At 38.7% G+C, this 21,897-nt stretch overlaps 1 non-coding gene across 1 annotated transcript; it reads left to right on the top strand.

The window, feature by feature from the left end:
- The first annotated feature begins 7,016 nt into the window (after positions 1–7,016).
- LOC112704360 (small nucleolar RNA R71) lies at positions 7,017–7,124 on the top strand. Its single transcript, XR_003154988.1, has one exon. It is a non-coding gene; the product is annotated as a small nucleolar RNA R71 (small nucleolar RNA).
- The last annotated feature ends 14,773 nt before the right edge of the window (positions 7,125–21,897 follow it).

Below are 21,897 nucleotides of genomic sequence, written 5' to 3'. Positions count from 1 at the left end.
ACAAGCTCTCGCCGCCCAAATTGGACCACCAAATACCCCAATATTCAACCCTCGAGCTCTAATGCACTTCCATCTCAACCACATAATGATCCACCCATCCCATCACCACCATCCATGGAAGAGCACTAACATCCATCAATCCAAGAGCAACATGATCCCACTGATACTATTGACATGGAACAAGAGAGAGAGGATCATCTTCGCAAATCCATACTTCATAAGGAGCTAGAGGAGGCACTAAAGGTGAAGGTAGTAGAGACCCTTGAAGTTGACAGCGCGATTGAAGAACTAGTGAAAGAAGACAACAAGGAGGATTTTTTACTTGAAGGTGAAGAAATAGTTGAATAGGAAATCATCAAGGATGAATACGATTTCATACTTAAACACCTGGATCAAGCAATAAATCGATTACCTTTCCGATGTTTGGACATTCAAGAAACCCCCATGGCTTCATGTGGAGAATCTACTGAAGAACGTAGTAGGAAGGAGAAGTTAGGCACTCCGGTGGATAGTGAGCAGCACGATTTGGTATTGGAACAAGTGGAGAAAGCCGGAATTATTGAAGAAAAAGAGGAGGCAGTGATTGAAGACTTAGGAGATGCTGAACCTCCATGGGAAAGTCAAGTTATAGAGCCTCCTTCAAAGACATTTGAAACTAATGTTGAGGAGGGTGTACAACTGGTGCACGAAATTGTGATCAATACTTTTCACAACTCAAATAATCCCCGGTAATGAAACCAAAAACTTGGTGTTCAATACCATGGCATAAACACAACTTCACACAACTAACCAGCAAGTGTACTGGGTCGTCCAAGTAATAAACCTTACGCGAGTAAGGGTCGATCCCACAGAGATTGTTGGTATGAAGCAAGCTATGGTCACCTTGTAAATCTTAGTCAGGCAAACTCAAATGGGTATGGTGATAAACGCATAAAACATAAAGGTAAAGATAGAGATACTTATGTAATTCATTGGTAGGAACTTCAGATAAGCGTATGAAGATGCTTTCCCTTCCGTCTCTCTGCTTTCCTACTGTCTTCATCCAATCCTTCTTCCTCCTTTCCATGGCAAGCTTAAGCAAGGGTTTCACCGTTGTCAGTGGCTACCTCCCATCCTCTCAGTGGAAATGTTCAACGCACCCTGTCACGGCACGGCTATCCATCTGTCGGTTCTCGATCAGGCCGGAATAGAATCCAGTGATTCTTTTGCGTCTGTCACTAACGCCCCGCCCTCAGGAGTTTGAAGCACGTCACAGTCATTCAATCATTGAATCCTACTCAGAATACCACAGACAAGGTTAGACCTTCCGGATTCTCTTGAATGCCGCCATCAGTTCTAGCCTATACCACGAAGACTCTGATCTCACGGAATGGCTGGCTTGTTTGTCAGGCGAGCACTCGGTTGTCAGGCGATCAACCATGCATCATGTATCAGGAATCCAAGAGATATTCACCCAATCAAAAGTAGAACGGAGGTGGTTGTCAGTCACACGTTCATAAGTGAGAATGATGATGAGTGTCACGGATCATCACATTCATCAAGTTGAAGAACAAGTGATATCTTAGAACAAGAACAAGCGGAATTGAATAGAAGAACAATAGTAATTGCATTAATACTCGAGGTACAGCAGAGCTCCACACCTTAATCTATGGTGTGTAGAAACTCCACCGTTGAAAATACATAAGAACAAGGTCTAGGCATGGCCGAATGGCCAGCCTCCCAGTGATCTAAGATAGCATCAAAACAAGGATAGCTACTCAGATATGTCAATACAATATTAAAAGGTCCTACTTATAGAAAACTAGTAGCCTAGGGTGTACAGAGATGAGTAAAAGACATAAAAATCCACTTCCGGGCCCACTTGGTGTGTGCTTGGGCTGAGCAATGAAGCATTTTCGTGTAGAGACTCCTCTTGGAGTTAAACGCCAGCTTTAGTGCCAGTTTGGGCGTTTAACTCCCATTTTGGTGCCAGTTTCGGCGTTTAACGCTGGGATTTCTGAGGGTGACTTTGAACGCCAGTTTGGGCCATCAAATCTTGGGCAAAGTATAGACTATCATATATTGCTGGAAAGCCCAGGATGTCTACTTTCCAACGCCGTTGAGAGCGCGCCAATTGGGCTTCTGTAGCTCCAGAAAATCTACTTCGAGTGCAGGGAGGTCAGAATCCAACAGCATCTGCAGTCCTTTTCAGTCTCTGAATCAGATTTTTGCTCAGGTCCCTCAATTTCAGCAAGAAAATACCTGAAATCACAGAAAAATACACAAACTCATAGTAAAGTCCAGAAAAGGGAATTTTAACTAAAAACTAATAAAAATATACTAAAAACTAACTAGATCATACTAAAAACATACTAAAAACAATGCCAAAAAGCGTACAAATTATCCGCTCATCACAACACCAAACTTAAATTGTTGCTTGTCCTCAAGCAACTGAAAATCAAATAAGATAAAAAGAAGAGAATATGCAATGAATTCCAAAAACATCTATGAAGATCAGTATCAATTAGATGAGCGGGGCTTTTAGCTTTTTGCCTCTGAACAGTTTTGGCATCTCACTCTATCCTTTGAAATTCAGAATGGTTGGCTTCTTTAGGAACTCAGAATCCAGATAGTGCCATTGATTCTCCTAGTTAGGTATGATGATTCTTGAACACAGCTACTTATTGAGTCTTGGCCGTGGCCCAAAGCACTCTGTCTTCCAGTATTACCACCGGATACATACATGCCACAGACACATAATTGGGTGAACCTTTTCAGATTGTGACTCAGCTTTGCTAGAGTCCCCAATTAGAGGTGTCCAGGGTTCTTAAGCACACTCTTTTTGCCTTGGATCACAACTTTATTTCTTTATTTTTCTCTTTTTTTCGTTTTCTTTTTTTTTCTATATTTTTTTTCATTTTTCTCTTTCTTTTTTTTTTGTATTCACTGCTTTTTCTTGCTTCAAGAATCATTTTTATGATTTTTCAGATCCTCAGTAACATGTCTCCTTTTTCATCATTCTTTCAAGAGCCAACATTCATGAACCACAAATTCAAAAGACATATGCACTGTTTAAGCATACATTCAGAAGACAAAAATATTGCCACCACATCAAAATAATTAAACTGTTATAAAATTCAAAATTCATGCAATTCTCCTTCTTTTTCAATTAAGAACATTTTTCATTTAAGAAAGGTGATGGATTCATAGGACATTCATAACTTTAAGGCATAGACTCTAAGACACTAATGATCACAAGACACAAACATGGACAAACATAAGCATTAAAATTCGAAAAACAGGAAAATAAAGAACAAGGAAATTAAGGAACGGGTCCACCTTAGTGATGGCGGCTCTTTCTTCCTCTTGAAGATCCTATGGAGTGCTTAAGCTCCTCAATATCTCTTCCTTGTCTTTGTTGCTCCTCTCTCATGATTCTTTGATCTTCTCTAATTTCATGGAGGATGATGGAGTGTTCTTGATGCTCCACCCTTAGTTGTCCCATGTTGGAACTCAATTCTCCTAGGGAGGTGTTTAGTTGCTCCCAATAATTTTGTGGAGAAAAGTGCATCCCTTGAGGCATCTCAGGGATCTCATGATGAGTGGGGTCTCTTGTGTGCTCCATCCTCTTCTTAGTGATGGGCTTGTCTTCATCAATAGGGATGTCTCCCTCTATGTCAACTCCAACTGAATAACAGAGGTGACAAATGAGATGAGGAAAGGCTAACCTTGCCAAGGTAGAGGACTTGTCCGCCACCTTATAGAGTTCTTGAGCTATAACCTCATGAACTTCTATTTCTTCTCCAATCATGATACTATAGATCATGATAGCCCGGTCTATGGTAACTTCGGACCGGTTGCTAGTGGGAATGATTGAGCGTTGGATAAACTCCAACCATCCTCTAGCCACGGGTTTGAGGTCATGCCTTCTCAATTGAACCGGCTTCCCTCTTGAATCTCTCTTCCATTGGGCGCCCTCTTCACATATGACTGTGAGGACTTGGTCCAACCTTTGATCAAAGTTGACCCTTCTAGTGTAAGGATGTTCATCTCCTTGCATCATAGGCAAGTTGAATGCCAACCTTACACTTTCCGGACTAAAATCCAAGTATTTCCCTTGAACCATAGTAAGATAATTCTTTGGATCCGGGTTCACACTTTGATCATGGTTCTTGGTGATCCATGCATTGGCATAGAACTCTTGAACCATTAAGATTCCGACTTGTTGAATGGGGTTGGTAAGAACTTCCCAACCTCTTCTTCGGATCTCATGTCGGATCTCCGGATATTCACTCTTTTTGAGTGAAAAATGGACCTCGGGGATCACCTTCTTCAAGGCCACAACTTCATAGAAGTGGTCTTGATGCACCCTTGAGATGAATCTCTCCATCTCCCATGACTCGGAGGTGGAAGCTTTTGCCTTCCCTTTCCTCTTTCTAGAGGTTTCTCTGGCCTTGGATGCCATAAATGGTTATAGAAAAACAAAAAGCAATGCTTTTACCACACCAAACTTAAAATGTTTGCTCGTCCTCAAGCAAAAGAAGAAAGAAGAGAGTAGAAGAAGAAGAACTGAAGGAGATGGGAATGGCTTTTGTTTTCGGCCAAGAAGGGGAAGAAGTAGTGTTTAGGTTGTGTGAAAATGAAGGAGTGAAGGAGGGTTTATATAGGAGTGGGGGAAGGGTAGGGTTCGGTCAATTGAGGGTGGGTTTGGGTGGGAAAGTGGTTTGAATTTGAATGGTGAAGTAGGTGGGGTTTTTTTTTTGAAGGATGGATGTGAGTGGTGAAGAGAAAGATGGGAGTTGATAGGTGAAGGGTTTCTGGGGAAGAGGTGTTGAGGTGATTGGTGAATAGGTGAAGAAGAGAGAGAGTGGTGGGGTAGGTAGGGATCCTGTGGGGTCCACAGATCCTGAGGTGTCAAGGAAAAGTCATCCCTGCACCAAATGGCAAGCAAAATCTCGTTTTGTGCCAATTCTGGCGTTAAACGCCGGGCTGGTGCCCATTTCTGGCGTTTAACGCCAGCTTCTTGCCCTTTTCTGGCGTTTAACGCCAGTCTGGTGCCCCTTTCTGGCGTTAAACGCCCAGAATGGTGCCAGACTGGGCGTTAAACGCCCAACAGCTAACCTCACTGGCGTTTAAACGCCAGTAGGTGCGTCTTCCAGGGTGTGCTATTTTTCTTTCTGTTTTTCATTATGTTTTTGCTTTTTTCATTGATTTTGTGACTTCTCATGATCATCAACCTACAAAAAACATAAAATAACAAAAGAAAATAGTCAAAATATAATATTGGGTTGCCTCCCAACAAGCGCTTCTTTAATGTCAGTAGCTTGACAGAGGACTCTCATGGAGCCTCAGAAATGCTCAGAGCTATGTTGGAACCTCCCAACACCAAACTTAGAGTTTGAATGTGGGGGTTCAACACCAAACTTAAAGTTTGGTTGTGGCCTCCCAACACCAAACTTAGAGTTTGACTGTAGGGGCTCTGTTTGACTCTGTTTTGAGGGAAGCTCTTCATGCTTCCTCTCCATGATGACAGAGGGATATCCTTGAGCCTTAAACATCAAGGATTCTTCACTCACTTGAATGATCAATTCTCCTCTATCAACATCAATCACAGCCTTTGCTGTGTCTAGGAAGGGTCTGCCAAGGATGATGGATTCATCCATGCACTTCCCAGTCTCTAGGACTATGAAATCAGTAGGGATGTAATGGTCTTCAACTTTTACCAGAACATCCTCTACAAGTCCATAGGCTTGTTTTCTTGAATTGTCTGCCATCTCTAGTGAGATTTTTGCAGCTTGCACCTCAAAGATCCCTAGCTTCTCCATTACAGAGAGAGGCATGAGGTTTACACTTGACCCTAAGTCACACAAGGCCCTCTTGAAGGTCATGGTGCCTATGGTACAAGGTATTGAAAACTTCCCAGGATCCTGTCTCTTTTGAGGCAGTTTCTGCCTAGACAAGTTATCCAGTTCTTTGGCGAGCAAAGGAGCTTCATCCTCCTAAGTCTCATTTCCAAACAACTTGTCATTTAGCTTCATGATTGCTCCAAGGTATTTAGCAACTTGCTCTTCAGTGACATACTCATCCTCTTCAGAGGAAGAATACTCATTAGAGCTCATGAATGGCAGAAGTAAGTCCAATGGAATCTCTATGGTCTCATGTTGAGCCTCAGATTCCCATGGTTCCTCCTTGGGGAACTCATTGGAGGCCAGTGGACGTCCATTGAGGTCTTCCTCAGTGGCGTTCACTGCCTCTCCTTCCTCCCAAAATTCGGCCATGTTGATGGCTTTGCACTCTCCTTTTGGATTTTCTTCTGTATTGCTTGGGAGAGTACTAGGAGGGAGTTCAGTAATTTTCTTGCTCAGCTGACCCACTTGTCCCTCCAAATTTCTAATGGAGGACCTTGTTTCAGTCATGAAACTTTGAGTGGTTTTGATCAGATCAGAGACCATGGTTGCTAAGTCAGAGTTATTCTGCTTAGAACTCTCTGTCTGTTGCTGAGAAGATGATGGAAAAGGTTTGCTATTGCTAAACCTGTTTCTTCCACCATTATTATTGTTGACACCTTGTTGAGGTCTCTGTTGATCCTTCCATGAAAAATTTGGATGATTTCTCCATGAAGGATTATAGGTGTTTCCATAGGGTTCTCCCATGTAATTCACCTCTTCCATTGAAGGGTTCTCAGGATCATAAGCTTCTTCCTCAGATGAAGCTTCCTTAGTACTGCTTGGTGCATTTTGCATTCCAGACAGACTTTGAGAAATCATATTGACTTGTTGGGTCAATATTTTGTTCTGAGCCAATATGGCATTCAGAGTGTCAATCTCAAGAACTCCTTTCTTCTGACTAGTCCCATTGTTCACAGGATTCCTTTCAGAAGTGTACATGAATTGGTTATTTGCAACCATTTCAATCAGCTCTTGAGCTTCTGTAGGCGTCTTCTTCAGATGAAGAGATCCTCCAGCAGAGCTATCCAAAGACATTTTGGATAGTTCAGAGAGACCATCATAGAAAATACCTATGATGCTCCATTCAGAAAGCATATCAGAAGGACACTTTCTGATTAATTGTTTGTATCTTTCCCAAGCTTCATAGAGGGATTCTCCTTCCTTCTGTCTGAAGGTTTGGACTTCCATTCTAAGCTTACTCAATTTTTGAGGTGGAAAGAACTTTGCCAAGAAGGCATTGACTAGCTTTTCCCAAGAGTCCAGGCTTTCTTTAGGTTGAGAGTCCAACCATGTTCTAGCTCTGTCTCTTACAGCAAAAGGGAATAGCATCAGTCTGTAGACCTCAGGGTCAACCCCATTAGTCTTGACAGTGTCACAGATTTGCAAGAACTCAGCTAAGAACTGATGAGGATCTTCCAATGGAAGTCCATGGAACTTGCAATTCTGTTGCATTAGAGAAACTAATTGAGGCTTAAGCTCAAAGTTGTTTGCTCCAATGGCAGGGATAGAGATGCTTCTCCCATAAAAGTCGGGAGTAGGTGAAGTAAAGTCACCCAGCACCTTCCTTGCATTGTTGGCATTGTTGTTGTTTTCGGCTGCCATGTGTTCTTCTTCTTTGAAGAATTCGTTTAGGTCCTCTACAGAGAGTTGTGCTTTGGCTTCTCTTAGCTTCCTCTTCAAGGTCCTTTCAGGTTCAGAATCAGCCTCAACAAGAATGCTTTTGTCTTTGCTCCTGCTCATAAGAAAGAGAAGGGAACAAGAAAATGTGGAATTCTCTATGTCACAGTATAGAGATTCCTTGAGGTGTCAGAGGAAAAGAAAAATGAAGGGCAGAAGTAGAAAATTCGAACTTTATCAAAGAAGATGGAGTTCGAATTTTGCATTAAGGGATAGTGTTAGTCCATAAATAGAAGGATGTGAGAAGAAGGGAAGTGATTTTCGAAAATTAAGTAAGAAATTTTGAAAACATTTTGAAAAACACTAATTGATTTTCGAAAATGAAAGTGGAAAAGAAATCAAGTGATTTTTGAAAGAGATTTTGAAATTAGAAATAAAAAAGATTTGATTGAAAGTTATTTTGAAAAAGATGTGGTTAAGAAGATATGATTGGTTTTAAGAAGATGTGATTGAGAAGATATGATTTAAAAAACATTTTAAGAAGATTTGATTTTGAAAATTAATGACTTGGCTATCAAGAAAAGATATGATTCAAACATTAAACCTTTCTCAACAGAAAAGGCAACATACTTGAAATGTTGAATCAAATCATTGATTGATAGCAAGTATTTTTAAAAATAGAGAGAAATTGATTTTGAAAAAGATTTGATTGAAAAGATATGATTTGAAAAAGATTTGATTTTGAAAAACTTTGAAAACTTGAAAAAAAATTGCATTGAAAAACAGAATCTTCCCTCTTGTGCCATCCTGGCGTTAAACGCCCAGAATGGTGCACATTCTGGCGTTTAACGCCCAAAACTATACCTCTTTGGGCGTTAAACGCCCAACCAGGTACCCTGGCTGGCGTTTAAACGCCAGTCTGTCCTTCTTCACTGGGCGTTTTGAACGCCCAGCTTTTTCTGTGCAATTCCTCTGTTGAATGTTCTGAATCTTCAATTCTCTGTATTATTGACTTGAAAAGACACAAATTAAAAATATTTTTGGATTTTTAATAATAATGAATAATCAAAATGCAACTAAAATCAAAAGAACAATGCATGCAAGACACCAAACTTAGCAGTTTGTATACTACTGACACTAATGCATATGAGACACATAAACACTCAAGTCAAGAGAATTCAAAGATCAAAGTAAGAAATCATCAAGAATTATTTGAAGATCCTTAAGACACATGAATGAATGCATGCAATTGACACCAAACTTAAAATGAAACACTAGACTCGAACAAGAAACATACAATATTTTTGGATTTTATGATTTTCTAAATTTTTTTGTGCTTTTTCGAAAATTAAGTAGAAAAGAAAATAAAGGTATCAAAATTCTTAATGAGAATTCCAGGAATCATGCAATGTTTAGTCTAAGACTCCGGTCCAGGAATTAGACATGGCTTCACAGCCAGCCAAGCTTTCAAAGAAAGCTTCGGTCCAAAACACTAGACATGGCCAATGGCCAGCCAAGCCTTAGCAGATCACTGCTCCAAAAGCAAGATTGATAGAAATCAACAAGCTCTTGTGATGATAAGTTGAAACCTCGGTCCAATGAAATTAGACATGGCTTCACAGCCAGCCAGACTTCAACAAATCATCTTGAAACACTAGAATTCATCTTCAAGAATTCCGAAAAACAAAAATACCTAATCTAAGCAACAAGATGAACCGTCAGTTGTCCAAACTCAACAATCCCCGGCAACGGCGCCAAAAACTTGGTGCACGAAATTGTGATCAATACTTTTCACAACTCAAATAATCCCCGGTAATGAAACCAAAAACTTGGTGTTCAATACCATGGCATAAACACAACTTCGCACAACTAACCAGCAAGTGTACTGGGTCGTCCAAGTAATAAACCTTACGCGAGTAAGGGTCGATCCCACAGAGATTGTTGGTATGAAGCAAGCTATGGTCACCTTGTAAATCTTAGTCAGGAAAACTCAAATGGGTATGGTGATAAATGCATAAAACATAAAGGTAAAGATAGAGATACTTATGTAATTCATTGGTAGGAACTTCAGATAAGCGTATGAAGATGCTTTCCCTTCCGTCTCTCTGCTTTCCTACTGTCTTCATCCAATCCTTATTCCTCCTTTCCATGGCAAGATTAAGCAAGGGTTTCACCGTTGTCAGTGGCTACCTCCCATCCTCTCAGTGGAAATGTTCAACGCACCCTGTCACGGCACGGCTATCCATCTGTCGGTTCTCGATCAGGCCGGAATAGAATCCAGTGATTCTTTTGCGTCTGTCACTAACGCCCCGCCCTCAGGAGTTTGAAGCACGTCACAGTCATTCAATCATTGAATCCTACTCAGAATACCACAGACAAGGTTAGACCTTCTGGATTCTCTTGAATGCCGCCATCAGTTCTAGCCTATACCACGAAGACTCTGATCTCACGGAATGGCTGGCTCGTTTGTCAGGCGAGCACTCGGTTGTCAGGCGATCAACCATGCATCGTGTATCAGGAATCCAAGAGATATTCACCCAATCGAAAGTAGAACGGAGGTGGTTGTCAGTCACACGTTCATAAGTGAGAATGATGATGAGTGTCACAGATCATCACATTCATCAAGTTGAAGAACAAGTGATATCTTAGAACAAGAACAAGCGGAATTGAATAGAAGAACAATAGTAATTGCATTAATACTCGAGGTACAACAGAGCTCCACACCTTAATCTATGGTGTGTAGAAACTCCACCGTTGAAAATACATAAGAACAAGGTCTAGGCATGGCCGAATGGCCAGCCTCCCAGTGATCTAAGATAGCATCAAAACAAGGATAGCTACCCAGATATGTCAATACAATAGTAAAAGGTCCTACTTATAGAAAACTAGTAGCCTAGGGTGTACAGAGATGAGTAAAAGACATAAAAATCCACTTCCGGGCCCACTTGGTGTGTGCTTGGGCTGAGCAATGAAGCATTTTCATGTAGAGACTCCTCTTGGAGTTAAACGCCAGCTTTAGTGCCAGTTTGGGCGTTTAACTCCCATTTTGGTGCCAGTTTCGGCGTTTAACGCTGGGATTTCTGAGGGTGACTTTGAACGCCGGTTTGGGCCATCAAATCTTGGGCAAAGTATGGACTATTATATATTGCTGGAAAGCCCAGGATGTCTACTTTCCAACGCCGTTGAGAGCGCGCCAATTGGGCTTCTGTAGCTCCAGAAAATCCACTTCGGGTGCAGGGAGGTCAGAATCCAACAGCATCTGCAGTCCTTTTCAGTCTCTGAATCAGATTTTTGCTCAGGTCCCTCAATTTCAGCCAGAAAATACCTGAAATCACAGAAAAACACACAAACTCATAGTAAAGTCCAGAAAAGTGAATTTTAACTAAAAACTAATAAAAATATACTAAAAACTAACTAGATCATACTAAAAACATACTAAAAACAATGCCAAAAAGCGTACAAATTATCCGCTCATCAACAACCTCCAAAGCATATCATGGTTGAAGACTTTGAAGGGGATGATCAAGAGATGGATTCAATCATTGATGAATTCTTATCTGCATTTGTATCCTCTCCCATTGGTCTTGACATGGAGACTAAAGAAGAAGAAGCACAACCTCCCATGCCCTTGGTGAACAATGAAGAAGAAATTGAATTGGAAGAAAGCTACCAAGAGGAAGAGGTTGATATTGAAAAAGCTTACAAAGAGGTGGATGTTGTCAGAGAAGAGCACAAGGGAGTGGAGCTTGCAAATTCATTAGAAATATCTCTCCCAAGACCATTACTGTCCAACACAACGTTCAAGTGGGTAAAATTCCTATCCTTATCCTTTACTTTCCCACTTGAATATGGGCTACTGGAGACGGATAGTCAACTTATAGCTCTATGTGGCATCAAGAGTAAAAGGAAGATGGTTAGTGGTAAGTATTATCTTGCAAGGTTCAACATGGTTATGTGCTCAAAATTTAAACATAAAGGTTGGTATAGAGCTCAATTGAATGGGTCTAGGAAGTTATTTGGACGCTTCAGTGAGAATTCTAAAGCTGGGCCACCCGGCTGGAACAATGATGATCAACTTGAAGACGGGTGTAGAAACAAGATTTGGGATCCGGAAATATATGAGGATCAATTTTGGGAGCTCAAAGCTTGTGAAGAACTCCACCAAAGCTTGAGGAATTTACTTAGTATGGATAGAGCTTATTGGAAGACAAAGCATTGGTGGAAGTTTCAGGATGAGTTCAAGCACAAGTCGCCATGACAAGAAGCTCGCCAAATGTCCAACTTAAGGACTTTAACTAAAAGTGCTAGGTGGGAGACAACCCACCATGGTATGATCGTTCCTTTTCCATTTCAGTCTGTTTTTGAATTTTTATTGAATCTGGAATCATGCATAGCATTCATATTAAACATTGCATTCTATATACTGCATTATATAACAAAAAAAGAAGAAGAAAAGGGCACGTGACGCAACAGCGTCACCGACGCTTCCGCGTCCCCTGTGCCTTAGGAAGAAAAGAAACTTTACAGAGAGTTACGCGAGAGCGTTGCTAGATGCGTGCCTTTGGCACAAATTAATCCACGCGACCGCGTGGATGACGCGATCGCGTCATTAACGAAATAGCCTCCCCACGCATCCGCGTCACCCACACGACCGCGTGGCCCTGTAAATCGACGTCCAAAGGGTGTATGGCCGAAAGTTACGCTAGAGCTGGGTTGAACCTGTGCTAGCCGCACAAGCCCTGCCGCGCGAACGTGTGCCTCACGCGTCCGCGTCGTTTTCATAATTTAGCCATCCACGCGATCGCGTCAACCACGCGACCGCGTCACCCTCAAAAGTGGCAACATGATTTTCGAACAGAGAGTTGTGCGAGCGCGAGGCTGCCCTCGCGCCACTAGCACAAACCATATCATGCGTCCACGTGACCGACGCTCTCGCGTCACCTCACTTACGTGCTACCCGCGCGAACGCGTCACTCACGCGTCCGCGTCACAAGCGGCGCACAACTTATCTTAATTTGCCAAAATATCTTATCTTTTTCTTCCCCTTCCTCCTTCTTCCCTCTTTCTTCTTTCTTCTTTCTTTCTTTTTTTATTTTCATACATTTTTATGTTGGTGTTGGAGCTTTATTTGGATTTTACTTTATTATAACTGAGCTTGTGGATATTATAAGGATTGGTTTGACAATTGATATTTTGAATTTGGCTCTCATATATATTTGGATTTATTACTTTCATTCCTCTTTTAACTCACAATACTTGTAATCCACCTATATTTGTGATTATCATTCACAATTGTCATCATACAAGTGCTCTTTAATCCAGCTTATTTTAACAATTGATGCTTGACCTATGCTTCTCATGCCTTTGCCTGCATGCTTTTACACATCTTGCATCTAATTGATTTAATATGCCTTGCTATATTTTCATTGATGTCCTAATTGCATGTAGTCGCGACCATGTATTTAAGACATTATCCCTTACCTTGGCATTGATTATCACTTGAACCTTCCTCCTCCCGGTTCTAGCTATTTGAATTACATGACCCTTTCCTTTCTCCCTTTTTCAGGATGGCCACCAAAAAGGGTAACGAGAAAGCCTCTAACAAGCCACCGGCGAAGAGCGGAACAAATAGAGCACCAGCTGAGGAACCACAACCCCATCGACTTGCATATCTCAGCATGCACCGAGGACGGTGCAATCTTTAAGTGTGGGGAGGTCGATACCGATCTCCATGGGTTAGTTATTTTCTGACTCAACACCAATGTTTAAACTTCTCTGTAGTTAGTTCTTGCATTTGCATGTTTGATTGCATTATAGTTAGATTTTGTGCATATTTTACCACCACTTGGTTGAAGTAATAAATTTCTTTTCAAGATTTTATTTTATAATATTTCACTAATTTAAATTAAAAATTAAAATTTTCTATGTGTTAAATTTGTTTGAAGATTGTAAATTGGAACATGGTTTTTGAGCTAAAGAACACACAACCCGTGAGATTTTGAGCTTATTTACATGGTTACATTATTTAACCATAAATTTTTATTCTTGTGTGTTTTCTTATCTATGATTGCAATCGTTGTTTTGTTCCATTCTATATGTCCATTATTTAGTGTATTTACATGCTTGCATATGATTAAGGCCATATTTGATTATTAACTCACTTATCCCAAATAAGCCTACCCTTTTATGTCATCCTTGTTAGCCCCCTTGAGCCTTTTAACCCCCTTCTGTTCTATAACCACATTACTAGCCTTAAGAAGAAAAACAAATTAAAAATCTCAAGTTGAATCCTTGGTTAGCTTAAGATAGAAATTATGTATCAACTAAGTGTAGGGAAATTTATGGGAACATGGGATGATAGGAAAAAGGTATTCAAGTGAATAAATTATTTGAAATTTGGGAGCATGCTCATGTGAAATCAAAATAATTAAAACACCATGTGCATTGATATATTATACTTATATTTCAAAAAAAAAGAAAAAAAGAAAAAAATTATTAAGTAATTAAATAAGGGGACAAAAATTACCCCAATGCAAAAAAATTAAAGAATCAATGCACATGGAATAAAATCAAAAATAAAATTGGTGCATGAATATGTAACACACAAGTGGGAAAATTGGACAGTTAGGCAAGATTTATAGATTATATAGAGTATGTATATGTTAGGTGACATCTTAGACTAATCAAGGGTTCAATTATTAGCTCACTTAGCCTTATATATATACCTTTACCCTTACTTTAGCCCCATTACAACCTTGAAAAAGACTTCATGATGTTTGTATGTATACATTAAATATTTGTTGATTGGTTGGATGAAGAACAAGGTTTAGAAAGCATGACTAGGGAAGAGTAGAGTGATTACCCTATACACTAGAGAGACTAGAGTGATATATACCACCAGTGAGGGTTCAACGCTTGATTCTATGTTCCCTGCTTTCATGAGCTATCTTCTTACAAGTTTACTTGTCTTTTATTATGTGATTTGAATTAGTAAAATCCAGCTCATGTTTATTCTTGAAAGATTTATTTACTTTTTCACCAAGTAGGTAGAATCATTTTAGCATGTAGTTGCATTCACATTCATAGGTTGCATTGCATGAGTCTTGCCTTTCCCTACTCATTTATTTAGTCTCCTTGAGTTTAGCATGAGGACATGCTAATGTTTAAGTGTGGGAAAGTTGATAAACCACTATTTTATAGTTTATATTGTGTTTTATTGAGTGGTTTTATCAAGCTTTTCACCCACTTATTCATATGATTTGCATGTATTTACAATTCCTTCCTAAAAATATCCTATGAAGGACCTTTTTGTTGTATATTTTTATCTTCCTTCGTACCATTCGATGCCGTGATCTATATGTTAAGTGTTTCAGGCTTCATAGGGCAGGAATGGCGTAAGGAATAAAGAGGAAGCATGCAAAAATGAAAGGAATACAAGGAATTGAGGAGATGACCAGCGAGAAGTCACGCGGTCGCATGGCTCACGCGACCGCGCGAAGTAGAAGGAAATACCGTGACGTGCTCGCGTGCCTGACGCGACTGCGCGGATTGGAAGCTGCACGAACAACGCAAAAGCATGGACGACGCGCACGCGTGGTACAAGAAATGCTGAGTGACGCGAACGCGTGGACGACGCGGACGCGTGACGAGCGCAATCTGCAGAATTACAGAAGTCACTGGCACAGATTCTGGGCCACATTTCATCCCAGTTTTCGGCCCAGAAACACATATTAAAGTCCGAGAACATGCAGAGATTCAGAATATCAATTCATATTAGATCATAATTCAATTTTAGGTTTTAGATGTAGTTTTTAGAGAGAGAGGTTCTCTCCTCTCTCTTAGGATTTAGGATTAGGATTAGGATTAGGATTTCAACTTCTTCATCACAGGTTCAATGTTCCTTTAATTTATTTTCTACTTTTATTTATTACTTTAGTTGATTATTTGATGTAGCCAATTTGGCTTATGGATTTCTATGTTCAATCTAACTTTCTATTTAATATAATTCGAGGTATTTCAGATTTATGATTGCTTTCCTTTATTTATATAGATAATTTAGATTTTTTACCTTTTGGCTCTGGTTGATTAATTGGTGACTCTTGAGTTATCAAACTCATTGTTGACCGAAAATTAGAATTCTTCAAGAATTAATTCGAGTTCCAATAACTCTAGCCTTTCCCAAGGAAAGACCAGGACCTGAGGAATTAAAATTAATTCATCCACTTGACTTACCTTCATAGTTAGAGGTTAACTTAGTAGGAGAAAAATCCAATTCTCATCACAATTGATAAGGATAATTGGGATATGATTTCCAGTTCTCATATCTTGCCAGGAGCTTTATTAGTTTTTACTTTGACGACTTGTTATTTTACATTACTTGTTTAACTCTTTTGAAAACCCCAAAATATATCTTTGCATAACCAATAATAAGAACAACTCCCTGTAATTCCTTGAGAAGACGACCCGAGGTTTAAATATTCGGTTATCAATTTTAAAGGGGTTTGTTACTTATGACAACCAAAACGTTTGTAAGAAAGGACTTTTGTTGGTTTAGAAACTATACTTGCAACGAAAATTTATTCTGAATTCTAGACCACACAAAAGTTCTCTCTTCAATAATATCATATAAATATTATTATGGACATGTGTAACCAAATGAAGACTATTATGTGTTATATAATATATATAATATCGTTTATGAAATGCTTGCAACTTTATCATATATATTTCTATGTATGTCCATTTGTTTCTAATGAAATTGATTGTATTGTTGTCTATCGTGAAATTATATAAAATAATAATTATAATATTAAAATGGTACAAACATACAAATATTATGGTGTAGACAAAATATAAGTTACAATTTTAAACGAGAAAATAAATATACTGTCCATTACACATAGGTATAGAGTAGACATCTGAAATATGTTACAGTATATAGAAATATTCATCGCATTATGTCTAATTGGTTTACTATTTTATTAGAGAAAATAATTTCGAAAACATTTGGATCTCATTAGCTCATGTTTACTTGAGAGTGAAATAGACAATTGTGACATGAATGTCACAACATTACAAATAATAATGTTTAAAAAAAAACCCAAAGCTTTTAAGAGATCATACATTATTAAGATATATAAAAATGTCATTAATTCATATGCAATTGCTTGAACGTTTCATAACAAAATACAATTTCATTATTTGAAAACACAAAAAGTTGTATTAACATTATACGCATAACAAAATCATTACTTAATAATTTGTCTTCAAATGGGTTAATAAGTTCGTCCACTAATAAACCATTATTTTAGAGTATATTTTGGATTGAATTGAGTGAATTTTGTCAATTATTCTCACACTTATTCGTATAAATTGCATGTTTTTAAGTTTTCTTCCTAATTTTGTGCTATGATTGAAAACATGCTTCTTTGGCCTTAAAAATTGCTAATTTGTAATCTTCTCTTATTACCATTCGATACCGTGATATGTGTGTTAAGTGTTTTCAGGTTTTATAGGGCAGAAATGGCTTACAGGATGGAAAAGAAGCATGCCAAAGTGGAAGGAACACAAGAATTTGGAGATTTGAGAAGCTGAATGTCGACGCGTACACATGGATGACGCGTACGCGTGACCAAGCCATAGTCCAAATGACACGTACGCGTGGTCAGTGAATTATCAAAGCGACGCGTGCGCGTTGTTGACACATACGCGTGACGAGTGTCACGTGCCTCAGTAAAGGGAAAACACTGGAGGTGATTTTTGGCTGCTTTTGATCTAGTTTCAGGCCCAAAAATGAAGATAAAAGGCTGGGTAGTGAAGTTGGATGGGGGATTCAACCATTGATTCACACACCTTAGTTTTAGATGTAGGTTTTTAGAGAGAGAGGCTCTCTCCTCTCTCCTCTCTCTAGGTTGCAAGGTTTCTTTTAGTTTTATTTCTTTTCAAATTCAGATTTCCATCTTGCTTTAATTTAGTTTGTCTTCCACCTCTTATTATTCTAACATCTTAGTTTATCTTCTCTTTTTTATCTTCTCATATTTATGGTTTCTTTCTTTAATTGTTGGTTATTTATTCCTTGCATTTATTAGTCTTAGATTTTACTATCTCTTATTAATTTTCTATGCTTTTATTTTGTGCTTTCCAAGTGTTTGATAAAATGCTTGGTTGGATTTTAGAATAAATTTGTGTGTTCTTGGCTTGGGTTGGTGATTTGGAGACTCTTGAATTGTCAAAGTCTGTTGTTAATTGGTAATTGAAAGTTGCTAGTTGGCTTGAGCTTCACTAAATCTAGTCTTTGATTAGAACTTGTGAACTTAAGTTGATTTTTCTCACTTGACTTTCCTTCAATTACTAGAGGTTAACTAAGTGAGAGCAATTTGCACTTACCATCACAATTGACGATGATAACGAGGATAGGAATTCCAATTCTCAACCCGTGCTAGGACCTTTCTTAGTTGTTAATTTATTTTCTCGCAATTTATATTTTCTTGTTATCAAACCCAAAACCCAAAAATATACAAAACCATAACTAATAAGTACACTTCCCTGTAATTCCTTTGAGAGATGACCCGAGGTTTAAATACTTCGGTTATTTTTATTGGATTTGCTTAAGTGACAAACGAATTAAACAATGACCGAGGATTGCTTGTCGGTTTAGAACTATACTTGCAACAAAGTTATTTTGAGAAATTTTTTACCGACGATTTTCCTCCATCATCCACCAAGCATTGTTTTGAAGCTCTGGTGAATTTTTAATATTTTTTGTCAAAATTCTTATGGAGTTAAATTTTGTATACAAAATCTCAAAATTATCTCTAAAATGGGTTTTTTTTCCTTTATTTTAGATATTACTTAATCACCAATTTTATAAATACTAAAAATAATACACGAAAATTAAAAAAGTTACTAATTCACGTTTTTTACTTAAATTGATTCTAAAGGCAATTATTTATGCTGTGCTGCACAAATTGGTAAGATAAACTACTTTTTTAAGGTAAAAAATATATGGTTAAATTTTTTATAATTAAATTCATATATTGCATATGACACACAGATTTAATGTAAGAACCGCGATTAATTAACCGTTTAATTAAATAATTAAATTGTCCAAAATAGGTTCCAAAAATTTTGAATGTTAATTAGAAAATTTAAATATGATATTTGGACTCAGATGATTTCTCTAGGTCAAAAAATGTAATTTTCTTCGGAAAATTACTTAAAAACATGTACCAGTAAATTAACCGGCAGTACCAGTTTAAATCTGTCTGGTACAGTGCGAGAATAATAAAAATAGTAGAAAACCTTAGGAAATAAATTAAAGTTGAAAACCAGGCACTAATTTTAAAGGTTTGACCCAAAATTGGGTCAAACGGACCAAAAACGCTAACAGATTGGACCAAAACTAAGTTGGGCCCAAGCCCAACACATATAACACCATTAATGAACCATCCTCAGCCACAAAACACAACATATGCAGCTGAGATGGGAAGAAGGAGAGAAACCCTCCATTGATACTATTTACCTCTAACTTCCCAAGCTTATAACTTGAGCTACAGAGCTCCAACCGCTGCACCATTTATGGCCACGCGATCACCAAGAAGGGCTCTATTATGATAATGATGGGTGGCAAGTGATGGATTTGTATATGAGGAATTATTGATATATGATGTTGTTGCACATTGTTTGAGAGGTTAATGAATTGATTGATAATTTGGTATGAAAATGATGAAAATGTGAATTTTAGGTTATGGAATGAATTGGAGGATATGTGAATATGATCTAGGTACATTAGGACTGTTTTGAATGTGAAATAAGTGATTTTGGATGGAGAGTTTGGTAAAATTGAGGTTTAGAGATTTTTGGTAAAAATGGATTTTTTTGTGAACTTTGACGTTCCATATCTTAAGCTACGGTTTTTGAAATTGAATGATTTTTGTATCAAGTTAAAGATAATTCAAAGAGTTTTAAAATAATATAAATTTTGTAGAAATAAAAATTTTGTAGAAAAAGATATGATCGTCAGAAGTTGATGTCAGAAATATGAAATTTTGTGATGTTGCAGAATTTTTTATTTCTGGTTTGTGTGTGCACGCACACTGCTGTGCGCGCACTCTAAACAATGGCTATATTTTGACTTGTGCATACACACAGCCTTGTGCACACGCACACCCTGTGAATTTTTGAAAATGTGCGTATGCACACTATGGTATGCACGCACACACAGGGAGATGCCTACTGTTGGGAGCGTTAGCAAACTCTGGTGCGCACACACACCCTGCAAAGTTTGTAAGTTATACGTACGTACAACCTTGTACTCACGCACATGCTGGGAAGTGCATTCTGTTGGGAGCGATTGCACGTTTCTATGCGTGCACTCAACAAGAAAAATTTTGCCTTTTGTGCGTACGCATACCTCTATGCGTATGCACGCTTTATCATGTTTTGGAGTCTTTTGGCTATTTTGTTTTAAGTTCTCTCACTTTTGTATTTATATTTGCCTTAGAGGCTTACCTTGAGAGTATGAAATTCTGTGTATGCTGTTTTAACTCGCAAAACTATGTATGTCTGTATAACCCTAGTCGGCCTAAACTCCGTAGATTGAGGCTAGTTTCTTATGACTATTATATCCTCTTATATAGTTATCTTTTGTTATCTTATATCATTATCTTGTGCTTTAAATTTGTAGCTTCGTATGAACCTTTTGTGCTTTTGTAATTCTGTATTTGAGCTTATTCCTTCATTGGACTTCTAGAATTATTATTCCTTATATATATATATATATATATATATATATATATATATAAGTCTTAGGATTGTCGTAACCTTTGATTAAACTTTGCTTTATGGCATAAGGTAAGGCTTAGGGTAATTAAGGTGTTACATTTAGTGGTATTAGAGCGGTTCATCCTCGTGAGCCTGAGGGATGGACCGATTGTGCTTCATCGCATACTCTGTGTCTTTTCCTTTGATGTTATTTATGTTATCTACTTGATATTGCATAACATGCTTATTTGTGAGTGCCTTTTTGGGATAACTGAAGCATTAGGCTTTTGATATTGAGATTGATCACCTTGATATCGACTGTTGGGTGTAGACAGGAATCCTAATGGCTACTTGAGGACGAGATCATACTCGTACACGGTGAGGAACTGAGAATGACTGACTAGCCGATAACCATGCCGAGTTCATGCCGACGATGGATAACTTGGCTAATACCATGGAGGTGAATGCTGCTACGACCTTACAAGCTTTACAGAGATTGGGGCAACCGGCGAGAAACAGAAATAGAGACGGGAATGGTAATGACATGAGAGGCATTCCAATGACTTTGGCTTCGTTTCTGAAGGTTCATCCACCAATATTCAGAGGATCGACTAACCCTACAGAAGTGGACAATTGGTTCCAGGCTATGTAGCATGCATTACAAATTCAGCTTGTCCCGGTTAACCAATTTGTGAAGTTTGCGGCGTATCAACTTTTAGGAGAGGCCGACACTGGTGGCAAGGAGAATGCTACTTACTGCAGCTTCAGAATGCCGACATTCCTTGGGATGTATTGCAGACAGCTTTCTACAAGAAATATTTTCCTGAATCTGTAAGGGATGCAAAGAAGTTGGAACTTATGCAGCTGAAGCAAGGCTCACTATCTGTGGCTGATTACACAAGTCGGTTTGGAAAGCTTTGTAGGTTCTCTAGGATATGTCAAGGTGCCCCAGAGTCCTATGAGAGCTGAAAATGTATTAAGTACCAAGGAGGCTTGAGGGACAACATCATGATGGCTGTAGCTCCTTTGGATATTCAAGTGTTTTTTGAGCTTGTGAACAAAGCAATGGTGGTGGAGTATTGTGCTAAGAAGGTGACATTGGCGAGAGATAACTGAGGAGGAAAGAATGCTAGAGGCCGAGGCAAGTACTTTCAGCCAACGGGTCAGAACTTCAAGAGAGGAGGACATGTGCCTCAAGGTCAAGGAAGTTTTAGGAGGGACAACCATGGTCAGTACCACCCGGTGAGAGGGAGAGGTAATCAGAGTAAGGCTTTCTCAGATTTAACTTGCAATTGTTGTGGGCGATTTTATCCGAATGACTCGTGCAAGTTGGGTATAGGTGGTTGCTTCAATTGCGAATTGTCTGGTCACATGGTAAAGGATTGTACTCGTAGGAGAAATCCGAATGTGGGTCGCAATCAGCACCAAGGGCGAGTATTTGCTTTGAATGCCAATGATGTTGCAAAGGCAGATCCTCTGATGAGAGGTAACTGTTTATTTGGTGATAAAATATTGGTTGCATTGTATGATAATGGGGCTTTGCATTCTTTCATTGCATTTGATAAGGTTGAGGAACTAGGGTTGAAAATGT

This window comes from Arachis hypogaea, chromosome 7 (genome assembly GCF_003086295.3).
Source record: "Arachis hypogaea cultivar Tifrunner chromosome 7, arahy.Tifrunner.gnm2.J5K5, whole genome shotgun sequence".
NCBI classification, from domain to species: Eukaryota; Viridiplantae; Streptophyta; class Magnoliopsida; order Fabales; family Fabaceae; genus Arachis; species Arachis hypogaea.
This window is presented reverse-complemented; position numbering and strand designations above follow the sequence as displayed.